Source organism: Centruroides vittatus, unplaced genomic scaffold, assembly GCF_030686945.1.
Source record: "Centruroides vittatus isolate TY-2023 unplaced genomic scaffold, ASM3068694v2 contig_880, whole genome shotgun sequence".
In the NCBI taxonomy this organism is placed as follows: Eukaryota; Metazoa; Arthropoda; class Arachnida; order Scorpiones; family Buthidae; genus Centruroides; species Centruroides vittatus.
In genome coordinates, this window is record NW_027122572.1 from 2,792 (window position 1) to 18,320 (window position 15,529).

Consider the following 15,529-nt stretch of genomic DNA (forward strand, 5'->3'; position numbering starts at 1 on the left):
ATAAATATTGCTTCAAAAAATGAATGTTTATTTATAAATGACTAAAGACATTCAGATTAAGCAATATACATGATTAAATCTATGGAATCTATTTAAACAAATTATAGTCAATATAGTTCAAATAACTGAATCAACTAACCCTGTCACAAGATTGTCTCTTAACAATAAACAAGTTCACGACCAAATCTTTAACACCTTTACATCAAAGAAACAGCAGAAATTACTGAAAAATTGGAAAAACATACAGATTGCATCAGACCTCACTAAAGACTCACGAAAAAGAAGAAAACACCTACTACCTATGTATTATGAATTAAGAAAACAAAATCAGCTAGTTAAATTACGCAACAACATTTTAATAGTAGATCGAAACAGAATAACTTATAATATTAATACAGATCAACCGGTTAATGTGGATACTTTCTTACCTATCTCTCTTTTATCAGATTTATCAAGGTGATATATACTTCAAAATAGTCCTAACCAAGTAAAAGCTATTACAAACGAACATCCAACTATTGTTATAAACTGGAATAGTCAAGGTTTAAAGAATAAATTATCAACTCTAAAACTTTTCCATTCGAATTACGACTCGGATGTAATAGGAACAACTGAAACTTGGATTACAAGTGATTTGTTCTATAACTCAACTATCTTCAATAATTACACAACAATAATGGTTCCAGCACACAAACCTACTGGCCCGGGTCGCCCAAGTGGTGAACTATGTATCTTATTAAAGAAACGGTTTTGCAAGATACAACAAATTGAAAAATCTAAAAATTACATCCTTCTTTTATTGTCAATGAATAATCCAATATTTGATAACAAGGAATATCAACAGATAATAGTAATGATTGCCTATATTCCGCCTAATAGTCTGATAAAACTCAATGAGATGTTTAAAACAATTGAACTTTGGCAACATTTATCTCCGTATATTCTTCTATTGGGTGATTTTAGTGCGCGCATCGCTGAAATGCCAGATTTATATTATAATGGACCTAATCATCAAGTAGAAAACATCAGACGTTCTAAAGATAATATTACTAATAAACTAGGTGAAAATTTAATAAAGTTAACAAAAGAACATAACTTGTATATTTTAAATGGACGACTTAAAATTGATTACCCAGCAGAATACACATGTATTGAGTATAGGGAGTATAGGGGCAAATCCACTATAGACTTTACAATATGTTCCGAGTATTTATTAGATTGTTATTTAGAATTTGCTGTAACTATGCATGATACATCGAATCATTTTCCAACGATATCTAAATTTCTGATGTCTTCAAAAAATTTAACCTCTATTGAGAACAATAAACATATTGGAATCTGCTACAAAATAATGAAATATAGTAAAGAAATTGGAAACAGATTCAATAATATCCCAGAAATAACTAATATAAATTCTATTGCAATATATGACCAAATAACTCAGATAATGAATGAATATATTCTACTTAAAAATAACAAAAACTTAATTCAAAACAAATTTAAAAAGCCATGGTTTGACAAGGACTGTTACAAGATGAAAAAGATGAAGCAGATAAAATTAAAAATATTCCGTGAAAACTCAAATAATCTAAACTTCATAAACTACAGAAAATACAAACAAACTTACAATAATTTAATCAAAACAAAAAAGAAAAAATATCTACTAAAACTGGAAACAACACTATTAAAAAATAGTAAAGATAGCAGAACTTTTTCGATTCAAAATAGATATATGTGATAATAAGATAATAAACTTTGAAAAATTGAAAAAATTTTTATCAGCGTTTTCCTGTTATTCAAGATATCTCCAATTTACTGCTTAATTATATTCCAAATAATGATTATCTTAACGATATATTTACAATCAAGGAACTAAATGATATTATAAATAAAACTCGCAAAGACACATCACCAGGAAGTGACCTTATCCCGACCAAATTCTTAAAAACACTACCAACTCAAGTAAGACTAAAATTGTTACACCTCTTCAACTCAATGTACAAATCAACCAATTATCCAGACTCTTGGAAATCAGTAATACTCACAATGATCTACGAAAAGGGTGATAAACTTTCTCCAGATAACTATAGGCCGATAGCATTAATGTCAACGTTAAGAAAGGGCTTTACATCACTTTTAGCTATAAAATGTCAGTACTGGACCAAGTTAATGGATCTCTAAGCAAAGTTTCAATACACCTTTTTTAAAAACAAAAACAGAATCTGCTATTTTTTTTAAAATCATCTATAATACAACTTCACCTGAGTAAAAAACATAGAAAAATTTATTCTGCCTTCATAGATATTCAAAAAGCCTTCGATTCTGTTTATGTTCAACTATTAGTACATAAGTTAAAAGCTAAAGGATCAGGAAACCAATTTGCAACTACAATAATCAAGCTATTTTCAACTTATAATGCAACTATTAAACAGGGTAAAACTGTTTCTCCACCATTGGCACAAACACAAGGAATACTTCAAGGTGATCCTCTGTCACTTTACCTATTCAACTTCTATTTACTCGAAATCGATCAATCTTTCAAGGTTGTTCAGATGGGATAGAAATTAATGACAGAGTTTTCCACTATGCGTTATATGCAGACAACCTTGCTGTTTTTGCTCCAACAAAAGCTGCTTTACAAAGAAAAATTAATCATGTAAATGCTTACCTTAAATCAATTCATTTAATTATAAATACTACCAAAACTAAATTTCTTATATTCCGTAACAATAGTAGAATCTCCAAAAGAGAAACTGTGCTATATCTAAATAATCACCTATTGCAGACAGTAAATAAAATTAACTATTTGGGTATCGTATTTGACTGGAACCTCACATTTAAATCACATCTTTCATACCTAAACAACAAGGTAAAACTCACCATAGATAATTTGATATACTTATACTCTAAATTAAAACTTCCAACTTGTTCATTCACATGAAGCTTTATAATTCCATTATTAATTCAATCATATATTATGCATCTCCAATCTGGAAACTTGGGTATCTGTATAAACTAGAACTTTTCATATTTACTTTCTTTGTAGACTGTTCCATCTAAAAAGAACCGTTCCAGGTTACGCAATCCGTCAGGAAACCAACCGTATCTGTTCCTTCCCATTTTTTATAAAAAGAATCATTACATTTTATTACCATTTAAAATTTAAAAGTGACACTAATATCACCTTTCTAAATAATGAAATAATTAAAAGCAGCAAAAAACCAACAACTATGGCAAACTAAATTAAATAAAATATTAAATTCTTTGGGGTATCAGATTTGTTATTTAAAGATAGTATCCAGGATTGGAAACTTGGATATACCATGCTAATAGATTCAGCTATCTCTCAGTCTATAAATGCTGATCAAACCAGTTTAAATCATAATACTTATCATCTATGGTACCTGAAAATTTTTAAAATCCCTTCTGCACAACCTTATATGATAAAAACAATTAACTTCAACGTGAAAAGATTAATAATACAATTATGACTAAACAAATTTTTGCTGTAGGCTATATTAATAATAAATATATTAAATTATCAAATAATTATTGTCCATGGTGTAATTCCAGAGAATCTTCAATTAACCATCTACTTCAGAAATGTCAAAGTCTATCAAATATACGTGACTCAATATTTCGAGAATGTTACGAGATAATACATACCAAGACTATAGAAATATTTTAAATAATTTGAATAAAAAAGATCTCTACAATTTATATAACTATTTTATCAAAGCGACAGAAATGTTAGAAAGTTAACTCAGCAGAGTCAACTTATGATAATACTGTTAAGTTGTTTGGATATAATGTGATGATTATCAATTATTGTTATTAATTGTTAATTATGTTAATAATAAACTAATTTGAAATCTATTGTATAAAAATTCTTGACAGTTACATTATTATTGAATGTTCTATTATCAAAGAATTTGAATAAATTAAAATTATACAACCCCTGTAACAGAGATAATCCTTTTTTGTTAATAAAGATTGATTGATTTTTATTTTATAAAATAAAGATAAATTTTTTAAAAAGAGATCCAATTTTACTTAAGAACTAATTCAGGAGCTTGGTTTCCTTCATACTTAGGACAATATTTAAGATGAAAACAAGATACTTCTTTATGATTAGTTTTACATTTACTCTGAATAGAATTTACTAAAATATTTTGGATGCATAATTCCATTCTTGCATACACAGATATAACTGGATGAGATCTATATAGATAAAAATTAAAGTATCTAAGTAGACAATCTGTGTGTAACATTACATTAATAAATTAAATTTTAGTTTTTTTATTAAGCAACAAAAGTATTTTAATGAATAAAATATCTATATGTTCCACGAAAATAATATTTTGAGTTCAACTTTCTTCATAAAAATATACAGCGCCATCTTTCGTTTAAAATAAATAATCTTATAAAATAGAAACGACTAGCAATATTTATAATGTGCCGCCATCTATCGCAAATATTTTGAATTATTTTTACGTATTCTTCGAAAAATCGTAAATAAAATATATTTTTATTAAGAAATTTGCTAACATTCTTACAAAATAACAATAAGTCATAGTCATAATTATAGAGCCAATTCCATGTTTAAATAATCAAAGTATCTATATTAAAAACAACATTTGGATCGAAAATAATTTAAATAAAAATGTTTTTGATATACTTTAATACAAACATATCATAACTTATTCGCTTGTTAAAAAATAAATCATATAAACATTTATAAAAGAATATAAAAGCTTTATAAACGAAATAAGACAGTACCCCAGTCACGTGACACCACACTTCCGCTACGTCACCCTAGTCTGACGTCACCGTTTAAATATCCGCTTTAAAAGGACAAAGAAAAATTCAAACAAAGAAATATAACTATAAAACTAATACTCTAAAATGAATTAATAATACACTAAAATGAAAATATACTAATTAAAATATACAAATTAATTTAATATAAGCAAAACTTTTTAAAAAAGTTGTAATATTGCTAGAATTCTGCAATTTATATATAATTAATATCTACCAATTAATTAAATACACAAATTATATATTATAACAAACTAAATACATATGAAAGAACATACCATGTAGAATCTTCTACAAGTAAAAACGTGCTTATAATGGCAGCACTGTCGATTCAATAGTTGGATAAATAAAACCGTTGGAAAAATTTACTAAAATTAAAATTAACATAATTTACGATAAATGTAATAAACTAATACTTTAAAATAACATAGAATTAATAGTATACTACCAAATAGTACATTAATCGGACTTAAAATTTAATTAAATTAGATAAAATTTCAATTAATTTACAGATCATTAACGTAAACAAGAATATACGAATTTTTTATAAAAATAATACAAAATATTAGCAAATAAATAATACACCAAATAAAAGTACACATACTTCCATATTAGAATTATCTGTTTTCATATTTTTAATACAAACGGTTGATTTTATACGAATTTTTTAAATAATATATGTGAATTGAACCCCATGACCTTGGAATTGGCCTGAGGGTACCAACTCCTGAATGGTTCGGCATTCCGTGAGTGGGTAAACGGGTTAAAGTTAGTATTAAATAATTTTTAATTAAATTTCTATAAATAATCCTTATTTTTTGACAGTGTTTATATAAAATATAAATTAATTAATTACGAAAATAAGCAAATACTAAATTTGTTTTCGGCGCTTCGGTCGCTTTCCAATGTGGCGGCTCGTTTAAAAGTCGTTTCGGATAGTAATTCACAAGATTCGGAGAAAAGGCGATCCGGCCAGAATCTCCATATTAACGGAGTGAAATAAAGAAGAGAAAGAAAAAAGAAGAAAGAAATTCACAAGATTTAAACGCAAATATGCCGGCCGATGTCGTCTCCGAAAGTTGGACTAAACGAAACGAAAATAAAATCTTACAGCTAGCTCAATTCTAATTAAAATCTTACTTGGTGTAATGTCTGCGTCCAAAAGTCTTCTTAAAACCACTTCGGGTAGCAAAGGACACTGAGAAAAGGCAAAAAACACATCGAAAACAGGAGCAAAGAGCGCACACGTCCGTTCGGCAAGCGAAAAACGTGCAAAGTGACGCAAAATCGTGTTGCAACAATAGAAACGGCAATTGTTGCCGTTTCTATGGAGATTAGAAAGCGCTTAACGAATTCGAATGCGATTGACGTAATGGATTCTTTTTGAATTTTAAGGCTAAATATCTGCATTTTTTACGTTTCTATCCCCGGAATGACGACGGATTGGGATCGAGAGACTCCCTACCACCCTCCGCCTTCAGTTTCCATACTCCACAAGGTGTTCGAAGCAAGATTTTCTATAATCAAACGTCATCTTTACTTCGCCACCCCCAAAACTAGAACAAATCATTCCTCTCGTTCGTCCAGTATTCTCCGATTGACCGACCGCGCAATTTTTACTAAATTTCGTAATATTTCGTTTATCCGACGCCATTTTAAAAGCGGTTACTTGACGGTTATATGAAATATGCCTGTTATAGTTTAGTTACGTAAACGTTAATTAAAGTGACTTATATATTAAATAAGCGAATTTTATGAGTTTACCTGCAACAAAGAAAATATGGTGTACGTATTCTACACCAAGGAATCAAAATATAATTGTTCTTGTACGGAAATGGAGAAAAATGATGGGCCTACTGCTCGAAACGAACGATTTAATTTTCTTTTTATAGTCAAAAAACCCGGCGACAAGTTGCGCAACTTTCTCGGCTGTTGTGAGATTTTATTTAGAAAATAACTTTTGTGTTTTTGACTGCGATGTAATAAATAGTGTGGCGCCATCTGTTATGTGATTTTGTTATAAAAACAATTTTTGATCTTCCTACCTCGTTTGTTAATATTTTATAAAGTTCAGGAAATTTCTTAAGAGATAAATTGAATAAATATATACTTTTGTACATGGATCAATAAATAATGGCTTTTTTTCCAAAGCCACGTAGATTTATGGTTGTGAATTAATTTAATAAAACATTTTATATTTAATTTTAATTATTCAGCAATCATATAAATTATGTAACTGTTAATTAGAAAAAATAACTGACTAAACGGTCAAAGAAGCAATAGCATATTTGCATAGTATACTGTTTAATTTTCTCAATGTGCTGCACCGTCTGAGAATTTGTACAAAGTTGGTCACAGAATGTCATGGAATTTCAAACAAAAATTTGAGTAGGAACCCTGTATATAGTTAATCCTGCCCCTTTAATTATCTTAATGTTAATGAATACAGCAAGAATGTATTTAAAGTAATAAATTTTAAGTAAAAATAAACTACGAGTAATTTTTTTTAAATAAAATTTTACCGAATTTCGGAAAAAGTATATTCTTGATCAGATATTTAGTTAATGTTTAATAAACTCATACTAAGTTGAAGTCTTTGCAGACATATAATTTGAAATTCTATATGAAAATAGAAATACAATAGGACCTGCTTAAGGTGATCAGCCTTGGAACCAAGATAAATGGCATGATTAATTAAACTCTTCCTGCTCTAAAATGGTCTTTACAAGCACATTATAAGTTCGTGCCAACCCCACAATGGAACATCGGATGAAGAAGAAGGCCTGACATATACTAACATATAGTGTATCCCTAGGGTTTTTCGACCAACTCGGATTCGATCCTAGATCCCTTGAATAGTAGACTGTTTCTTAAGCTCTCGGCCATCCGGCCGTCAGTGTTAGACAGTGGCGTGCCGTCATTGGAAGCGATGGAAGCGCCGATTCCCCCTTCCAATGATCTTCCCTTGTATTTTATAAAATATAAATTTTCATATTTTAACGTACTTTGCATTAATTAAAATTAATATTTTATTATAACTGCATTATGAATCTTTTACAAATTTCTATACTACATGTAGAAAAAAACGATAAGATTGCTATTGTATATTCGAATAATTCAGTGGCGGAAGGAGCGTCGAAACCGGGTCAGTTTCCGATCAGCCAGATTATATAGGCATTGGCACATGCGGTTTACAGAGCACCAACCTCACCCAGTTTAGCTGGTAGAAGAACACACGCATAAAGCTTCTAATTTTATATCCCGGACCGGTTGTGGGCTGTTAACCGCCTGCTTGCTAGATATTCGGCCGCCCTCTCCCGATTATGTGAATCATGAGCAGACTAGATCAACGGCGGGCAACCCCCGGCCCGCGGGCCAGCTACGGCTCGCGAAAAGTTTCTATCCGGCCCGCGAGATCTTTAATAGATTATTAAATTGGAAAAATAACTAACTAATTAATAGTTATTTTTCCAGCGGCCGGATGGCCGAGCGGTCAAGGTTAGCAGCCTGCCGCCCTGGGGACCCGGGATCGAATCCGGACGGGTCGAAAAATCCCCAGGAATTTTTCGGGGGGTGGTCCGTCCGGATATGTCGGTCCCCGTCCCTCACCACCCGGCCGCCCCATTGTGGGCCTGGCCGAACCCCTAATGGGCTTGCTGTAAGAGGCCCTCTTACAGCAAGCCCATTAGGGCGGAAAGAGTTACAAAAAAAAAAAAAAAAAGTTATTTTTCCAATTTTTTTGTAATTTTCGAAAACGATAAGAGAAATAAATGTAGTAATTAACTTTTTATTTATTTATTTCATATTTGCAGACTTAAAAAATTACAAGTCACAAGAAGGCGTCAATTAACTACTACGGCCCGCGGAAAAAACGTAAAATTTATTCTGGCCCGTGTTATAAAAAAGGTTGCCCACCCTAGACTAGATTTATAACTTAACCCAACCGATAGAAATTTACTGGCATGTTTTTATGATAGTTCTGTATAGTTGACAGGAGTTTTAAAAAATCCATTAAAATATTTGATATATTTATTCTGCGTTTATTCCGCTCTCCCATCTTATATTACTTACGGATTTCAATGTTAAACCGGTGATATTACGATTTAGTATGTCCCATCTGTAAGGGGATGCAGAAAAAAACGTGTACAATTCTAGTACAGTGTTAAAAAATTAACTGTTACTTTGGCAGCATCATTTACAACCGAATTTAATGAACGAGAGGTACAATGGTACAAAAACAAAACTCTAGAATTTATTTTCCTTAAATTTACGATTTATGTATCTGTTGTCATAAAAATTTCTTTACACTTTTTTCCCAAGACTACAGATATTCGAGTACAAAGTAACCGGTTTCAACTTATTTGTACTTAAGAAGTAGTTAAATAATTAAGCGATTAGGGAATTAGAAACATAAATAAAACCCCGATGAAAGAGTCGAAATTTTACTTAAACAGAAGCTTAATCGAACCAATCTCTTGCCGAGTACAGTGGGGTTTGATCTCGTCATAATATTAGATGTAATAAAGACAGAAATTTTTCCAGTTCAATGAGAGTGACCGAAAAGTTGTAAATTTTGGAAATTTCCGTGAACACTCGGTCCTGAAACGAATTAGTTAGAAAACGAACGACGGACAATCTGTTAAGTTTAACATGTTTAGATTTTTACAGCTACGGTGAGAAACGTTTAAAATCTACAACAACCCTGTCGCGTCCTTTGAGGTATACTAGTAATGCGACAAAAGAGGCATTTGACATTGACCGGTATCGGCACCCTCGGGATTTGGCACGCACACACCTACCTGGACCGTCTCTGATTTCATTCATTAGCCACTCGTAGGGAGCTATTTCACTAAGTGGATCGTTTTAAGATTTAAAAAGTAAAGAATATTTTGTTATTTTTATGTACGTTTCTTCACAAAGTTATATTTAATTATAAGTTTCTTTAAAAGTATATTCATACAATTGAAGAATTTTTTGTACTAGGAATGAATATTCGTCACACATTTTATTTTATCAAGTAAGTTTGTTTTTATAATTTTAATTTTAACCCTTATATGATGGTAGTGATTCAAAAATTTATTTTAAAAAGTTTTGGTTCAAGACCATATAATGAAAAAGAAGACATTATTAAAAGAGAAAGACCAATGCTTAAATTAAATATAAATACGTCAACAAAAAAATTTCGACATTTTGACGATAAAATTTATGACGAATGACGATTCTTTCATAAAATTGAAGCAATTTGGAAATCAAAGCGGAATAGAATTTAATATTGGTAGACAATATAAAATAAATATTGCAAATTATAACAAGATAATTACGGTTAATAGGTATATCTAAATTAATAGATGTTATATGTTTTTTCTCGAAGCAAGAATTGGCATTTAGAGGGCGTAGGGAATTTATTGAATCTAATAACGGAGGTAATTATATTGAACTTTCTTATTTATTAAGTACGTCGGATAATCTATTAAAAATACATTTAAAGAAGTATACGGTTTTTACTGGATTATCGAACAAACGAATACGAACGGGCCCTGACGCGCAATTAATTGATTGCCCCTGTAAGTCGGCTTCTTACAGAAACACAGCCTCCCTATCATCAAATGTCACGGCACGCCACTGGTGTTAGATACTATTTCTATGGTATTATAAGTGCCATTTTCAAAATATGGTATTGTAAGTAAATATTCTGATAAAAGCCTAAAACATACAGCTCTTATAATTGCTAATTATCGAAAATAAATCCATCTTCCAGTAATGTAAAAAGTCATCTGTTTTCAAGCTCAATGTCAACACGAAAAATCATTCAGTCGTGGAAATCGAGGAAGAAATCAGCCAATAGGAAAATTTCTGTTTTTGCTAATTAGATATTCTTGAAAACCGTATAACATGGTTATCGTTGCCAGATCTAGCTATTTATCGCTAGATTTTGCGATATTTCAAGCTAGTTGGAGATATGGAAACGGTTTTTTCAATCTACACATTTTTCTTGTGTCTATGATAGACTTGTCTAATAACATTTTATTCATAACTTTGTTCTTCATATTATTACAACAATTGGTTACGCTTTTGGTTTAGTAACATTTTTGATAAAGTGCTTGGAATAATTAATAATAAAGAAACGAGTAATTTCGTCCAAGATGATCGTTATCGACTATAGACTGATAGATGAAGATTATTCTATGAGACCGGACCGAGAACAAAGCGTGACCCGACCGAATATCTAAATACTCTCTGGAACATAACATTGAGTTTCTACATGCTACTGTGTTTCGTTTATACAAGGAACATTTAGAGATAAAAGACAGGCATTCAAAGATGGAAAGATTGGCTACAGCAGCGGCCCCGCAGACTATGAAAAAGGACATCATGCATTATGCAAGAAGCTTCAAATTCTATGATTCAACGTCGGATAAACGCTCCCACAAAAGTGGCGCTATCACACGCGGGACTAACTTGGCCTTGAAAACAAGTAATGAGATTTTGGTCAACATACGACAAAGTTGCATAGGCCAATGGACATATCATTTATTAGTTTCTTTTATACTTGCAGAATAGGCTAGAGGTCACGAATTTTCTGTTATTTGGGAACCTTTAGGGCAGTGATTCTCAACCATTGTGCCGCGGCAATTTAGTGTGCCGCCAGTGCGAATATCCATACATAAGCGATGTCAGACAATTAGTTTAATCGGTAGAGTGCGTTTGGAAATTGTAACCGGTGTTACTGGTAACTGCCGGTAGTTACCAAGGCGTTTAGAAAATGTGACCTAAATAACCAATTGCGTTTAAAAATCACTGTTATGACGTCACCGGTTGTCCTGCGGTACTTACCGAAGTAACCGTGTGTGCCACTAAAGTTTTTAATTATTAAAAGTGTACAGTGACGAAAAAAGGCTGAGAATCACTGCTTTAGGGAATTAAGAAAAAGGCAACCGAGACGAGAAAAGGGGTGGGCACGTGCCCCAATGCACGGGCACCTCTGGCAACAAGTGTCGATAAAGGCAGGAATGAAGTTTTTCTTTAACTTTGTTCTTCGGAACTCTAGGATTCTACAAAACTCTGAACAAAATAATTTAAAATTCAATAATTTGTTTTTCATTTTGGCTCTAGCACTAAGTTTTTTTCATGCTATTGTGAACTCGGCCAAGTCTTTCAAAAAGACAAGGTCCGACATATCCAGGCAGAAAACCCATGTAAAATTTCTAGGAAGTTGTTCGCCAGAATTCGATTGCAGGTTTCTCAGAGCGATAGGTTGACATATTAATCGCCGCGACCGTTCGTATTAATTTATTAGTATTTTTATCTAAAGCTAATTAATATCGTTTATGAACATTTTTTAAAGGTTCCACAAGAAGAAGTATTTTTATAGAGTTCCGCAATTTCAAAAAATTTAAATAAAAAAAGTGAAATTCTGTAATTGCAAATCTGATTACAAACTGTGAACAAGTACTACAGGAGTCATCGAATGACCTCAATGATGCAATAAAAGCCAAACGCAATTTGAAAGTAAATCGTGTAAAGACAAAAGTAACGATTTGATCAAGAGAAAATGAAAGACATGCTAAAATAACTCGGGAGGGGATAGAATTAGTGTGAACTTCTGTTACCTGGCAAGCCTCATAACTTGATGGAAGGTCCGGATGGCGGAGCGTTCAAGGTGGCAGCCTGCCGCTCTGGGGTACCCGGGTCGAAAGATCCCAGGAAATTTTCGGGGGTGGTCCGTTCGGAGATGTCGGGCCCCCTCATAGCCGGTCGCATCATTGTGGGTCTGGCCAAACCCACAATGGGCTTGCAAAAAGAGGCCCTCTTAATGCCCACAGGACGGAGAGTTAAAAAAAGAAAAGATGGAAGGTGTGAAAAAGATTAAATCAGAAATTGCACAAAAAAATAAAATAAAAATAAACGGAAGCGTTCTACAGAGTGAAAGGAATGCTAACATCAAAGAAATCTCTGTGGATGTGAAGAAAAAGTTTATCAAAACTTATGTTTGCATTTAGTGACCTTATATGGTTTTGAAACATGGACATTGGGAGAAAACAGAGGATAAAAATATAGGCTTTTGAAAAGTGGTGTTGGAGGAGAATGCAGAAATAGCTTGGATGGAAAAGTTGTCCAACGAAGTGCCTCAATACTATAAGAGAACAGCGAGGTTGAGGCCAAAGTTTTAAACACGAAAACGTGTACGTCGGACGTTCATCGCCGCTTTCCTGTAAGCTTAGAAGTTTGACAATGGCGTTTGGAAAGTCAGCGGAATCATGCTCGACATTCGAAACGCCATTGTCAAACTTCTAGGCTTACAGGAAAGCGGCGATGAACGTCCGACGTACACGTTTTTACGTTTAAAACTTCGGCCTCAACCTCGCTATTAGTTAACATCCAGAACTTGTGGTGGCTTTTAACCATAATAAATCCGTCGCACAGTGCTTTTTAACTTTAACAACTGATTTTTATTTCATCGTATATTGGCAAGCGCCAAATCCGACAGAGGGCGCTCAAAATGGCTGCCGAAACAGGTAAGGAACCGACAGGAAACGTCTTGTAGAAGGAACAGTTTTGGATGCTGGACACATCGTATTTTGTGGATTAAACTCCAACAACAACACTGAACATACTGTAGTTTTATTTATCATAATAGTTATGTTTTTATATTGGAACATGGTGTATACTGCTTAAAATATTTAAACACTTCTCACCTGTTACACGTAACAGGTGAGAAGTGATTGTAAAAGCCTTAGTCCTTAAATTCTAATATTATTGTTAATTGTCTACTTGGACTTTACTTATTAATAGGACTTTATACTGGTGTTTAAAGATTGGCACAGTAATGAGAGTTAGTTTAGGAAAGAAAATTTCTTTACTATATCACCTCTAGTAATAATTTCTGTACACATTATACATGTTTCGGGCTAGCATGTCTTATTAATTATTTACAGTATTTATTATAGCCGACTCTAGCCCGATAATTCGGCTTTGGTGGATGTGTAAATAAAGACTGTAAATTATTAAAATCTAACAATATCATGTTGTTAGATTTAATGAGTTTTTTAATGAAATTTTTTACATGATGATGTTAGATTTTAATAATTTACAGTCTTTATTTGCTTTATTTATTTAATTTCAATTATACAGTGAAATGTTTAATTGTAAAATGAGAAATATCCAGTTATACTCGAGATTGGAATATGTATTTACAGTAAGTTTTAAAATTGTATTTTATTGCTAAGAAATTTTAAGTTATACAGTAACTTATTTGTTTTGTTATTGTTACTTTTTAGTGTTTGGTAGTAATACTGCTGATGAGGGGCATGCTAGCCCAAAACACGTATAATGTGTACAGAAATTATTACTAGAGGTGATATAGTAAAGAAATTTTGTTCTTTCCTGAACTAACTCTCATTACTGTGCCAATCTTTACTTATTAATAGGACTTTATACTGGTGTTTAAAGTCCAAGTAGACAATTAACAATAATATAAGGTGAGAAGTATTTTAATTCTACACACAATAGTCTTTTATTTTATTTTTAAATAATAATTCTTATGTAGTCATGACGTAGCAGTAATAATCCAATTCAAGTTTGAAAATTATTCTTTTGAAAATCTGAAGCCATCCACATAAAAAGAAAAAAAAATGTCTAATTTTTTTTTTGTAAATGGACATGCCTGTCAAAAAATTGTTTTTGTATGCAGATCGGAAAGAAAATAGGTAAATTTTCTATCTTCATATACATATGTCGAGATAACTTTCCAGTCAAATTTTTAAAAATATTCTTAATTGAAAATATAAGTTAATTTACGTTTTTTGTTTTCATTTTAGTATTATGCTCAGCTATCGCATGTTTACGAAAACCAGACAGCCCTGCTTTGCACGTGCATTCTCCCCGTAATTGAGACGTATTAAAACGACAATATCTGAGATTGCAACACTAAAGCAACAACATGAACTTTCAGTGTTGTTGTTAGAGTTTAATCCACAAAATACGATGTGTCCAGCATCCAAAACTGCTTCACCTTCTACAAGACAACGTTTCCTGTCGCCGATACAGTCTAGAATTTGACATAAATTCAATGATTTGTTCTCCATTTGGTCATCGCAGTAGTCGTCGCCAATGGAAACTGAATCGGCTCAAGCATTGAACAAACACATGGTCGGTTCCTTACCTGTTTCGGCAGCCATCTTGAGCGCCCTCTGTCGGATTTGGCGCTTGCCAATAGTATATCAAGCACCAACAAGTATATGTAGTTAGACCTTTAGCACTTTTTAGCAAAACAAAAGAAAACAAATGTGTATTTTTCTCCATACATTTTATTTCTTTGAAATGTTTTTAAGTATGAAAATTAAATTTCTAGGAAAACTTGTAGAACTAATGTTGTTTGGCATTAAAAATTGTAAATAAAAATGTTTCGAGGCTACAATCCATATTTTAAAGTTACAAACCACTGTGTGTCGTATGATCCTCTATTGTAGTTGCATCAGCTAACGTTCAGAATGCGTCATGGCTTTACTTAAACACCACGAGTCGTCGTCAAATATGAAAGCCATGACGCGAATTTCGCTTCGTGGTCGTTTTTTTGCTCAATGAGTGATTTCGGTTTTTGAGCCTAACATATATACATATTATGGTCTTACTACTTTGTAATCTTTGAACCTTTATAAATATAAGCATTATGTTACTAATCAATGCTATATTGGTCTTGTAGTGTATTTCT

General features: G+C 32.1%; 1 long non-coding RNA gene across 1 annotated transcript; it reads left to right on the plus strand.

Moving 5' to 3' along the window:
- The first annotated feature begins 14,373 nt into the window (after nucleotides 1-14,373).
- LOC136983300 (uncharacterized) lies at nucleotides 14,374-15,219 on the plus strand. Its single transcript, XR_010882015.1, has 2 exons — nucleotides 14,374-14,525; nucleotides 14,637-15,219. It is a non-coding gene; the product is annotated as an uncharacterized lncRNA (long non-coding RNA).
- Nucleotides 15,220-15,529: the final 310 nt, after the last annotated feature.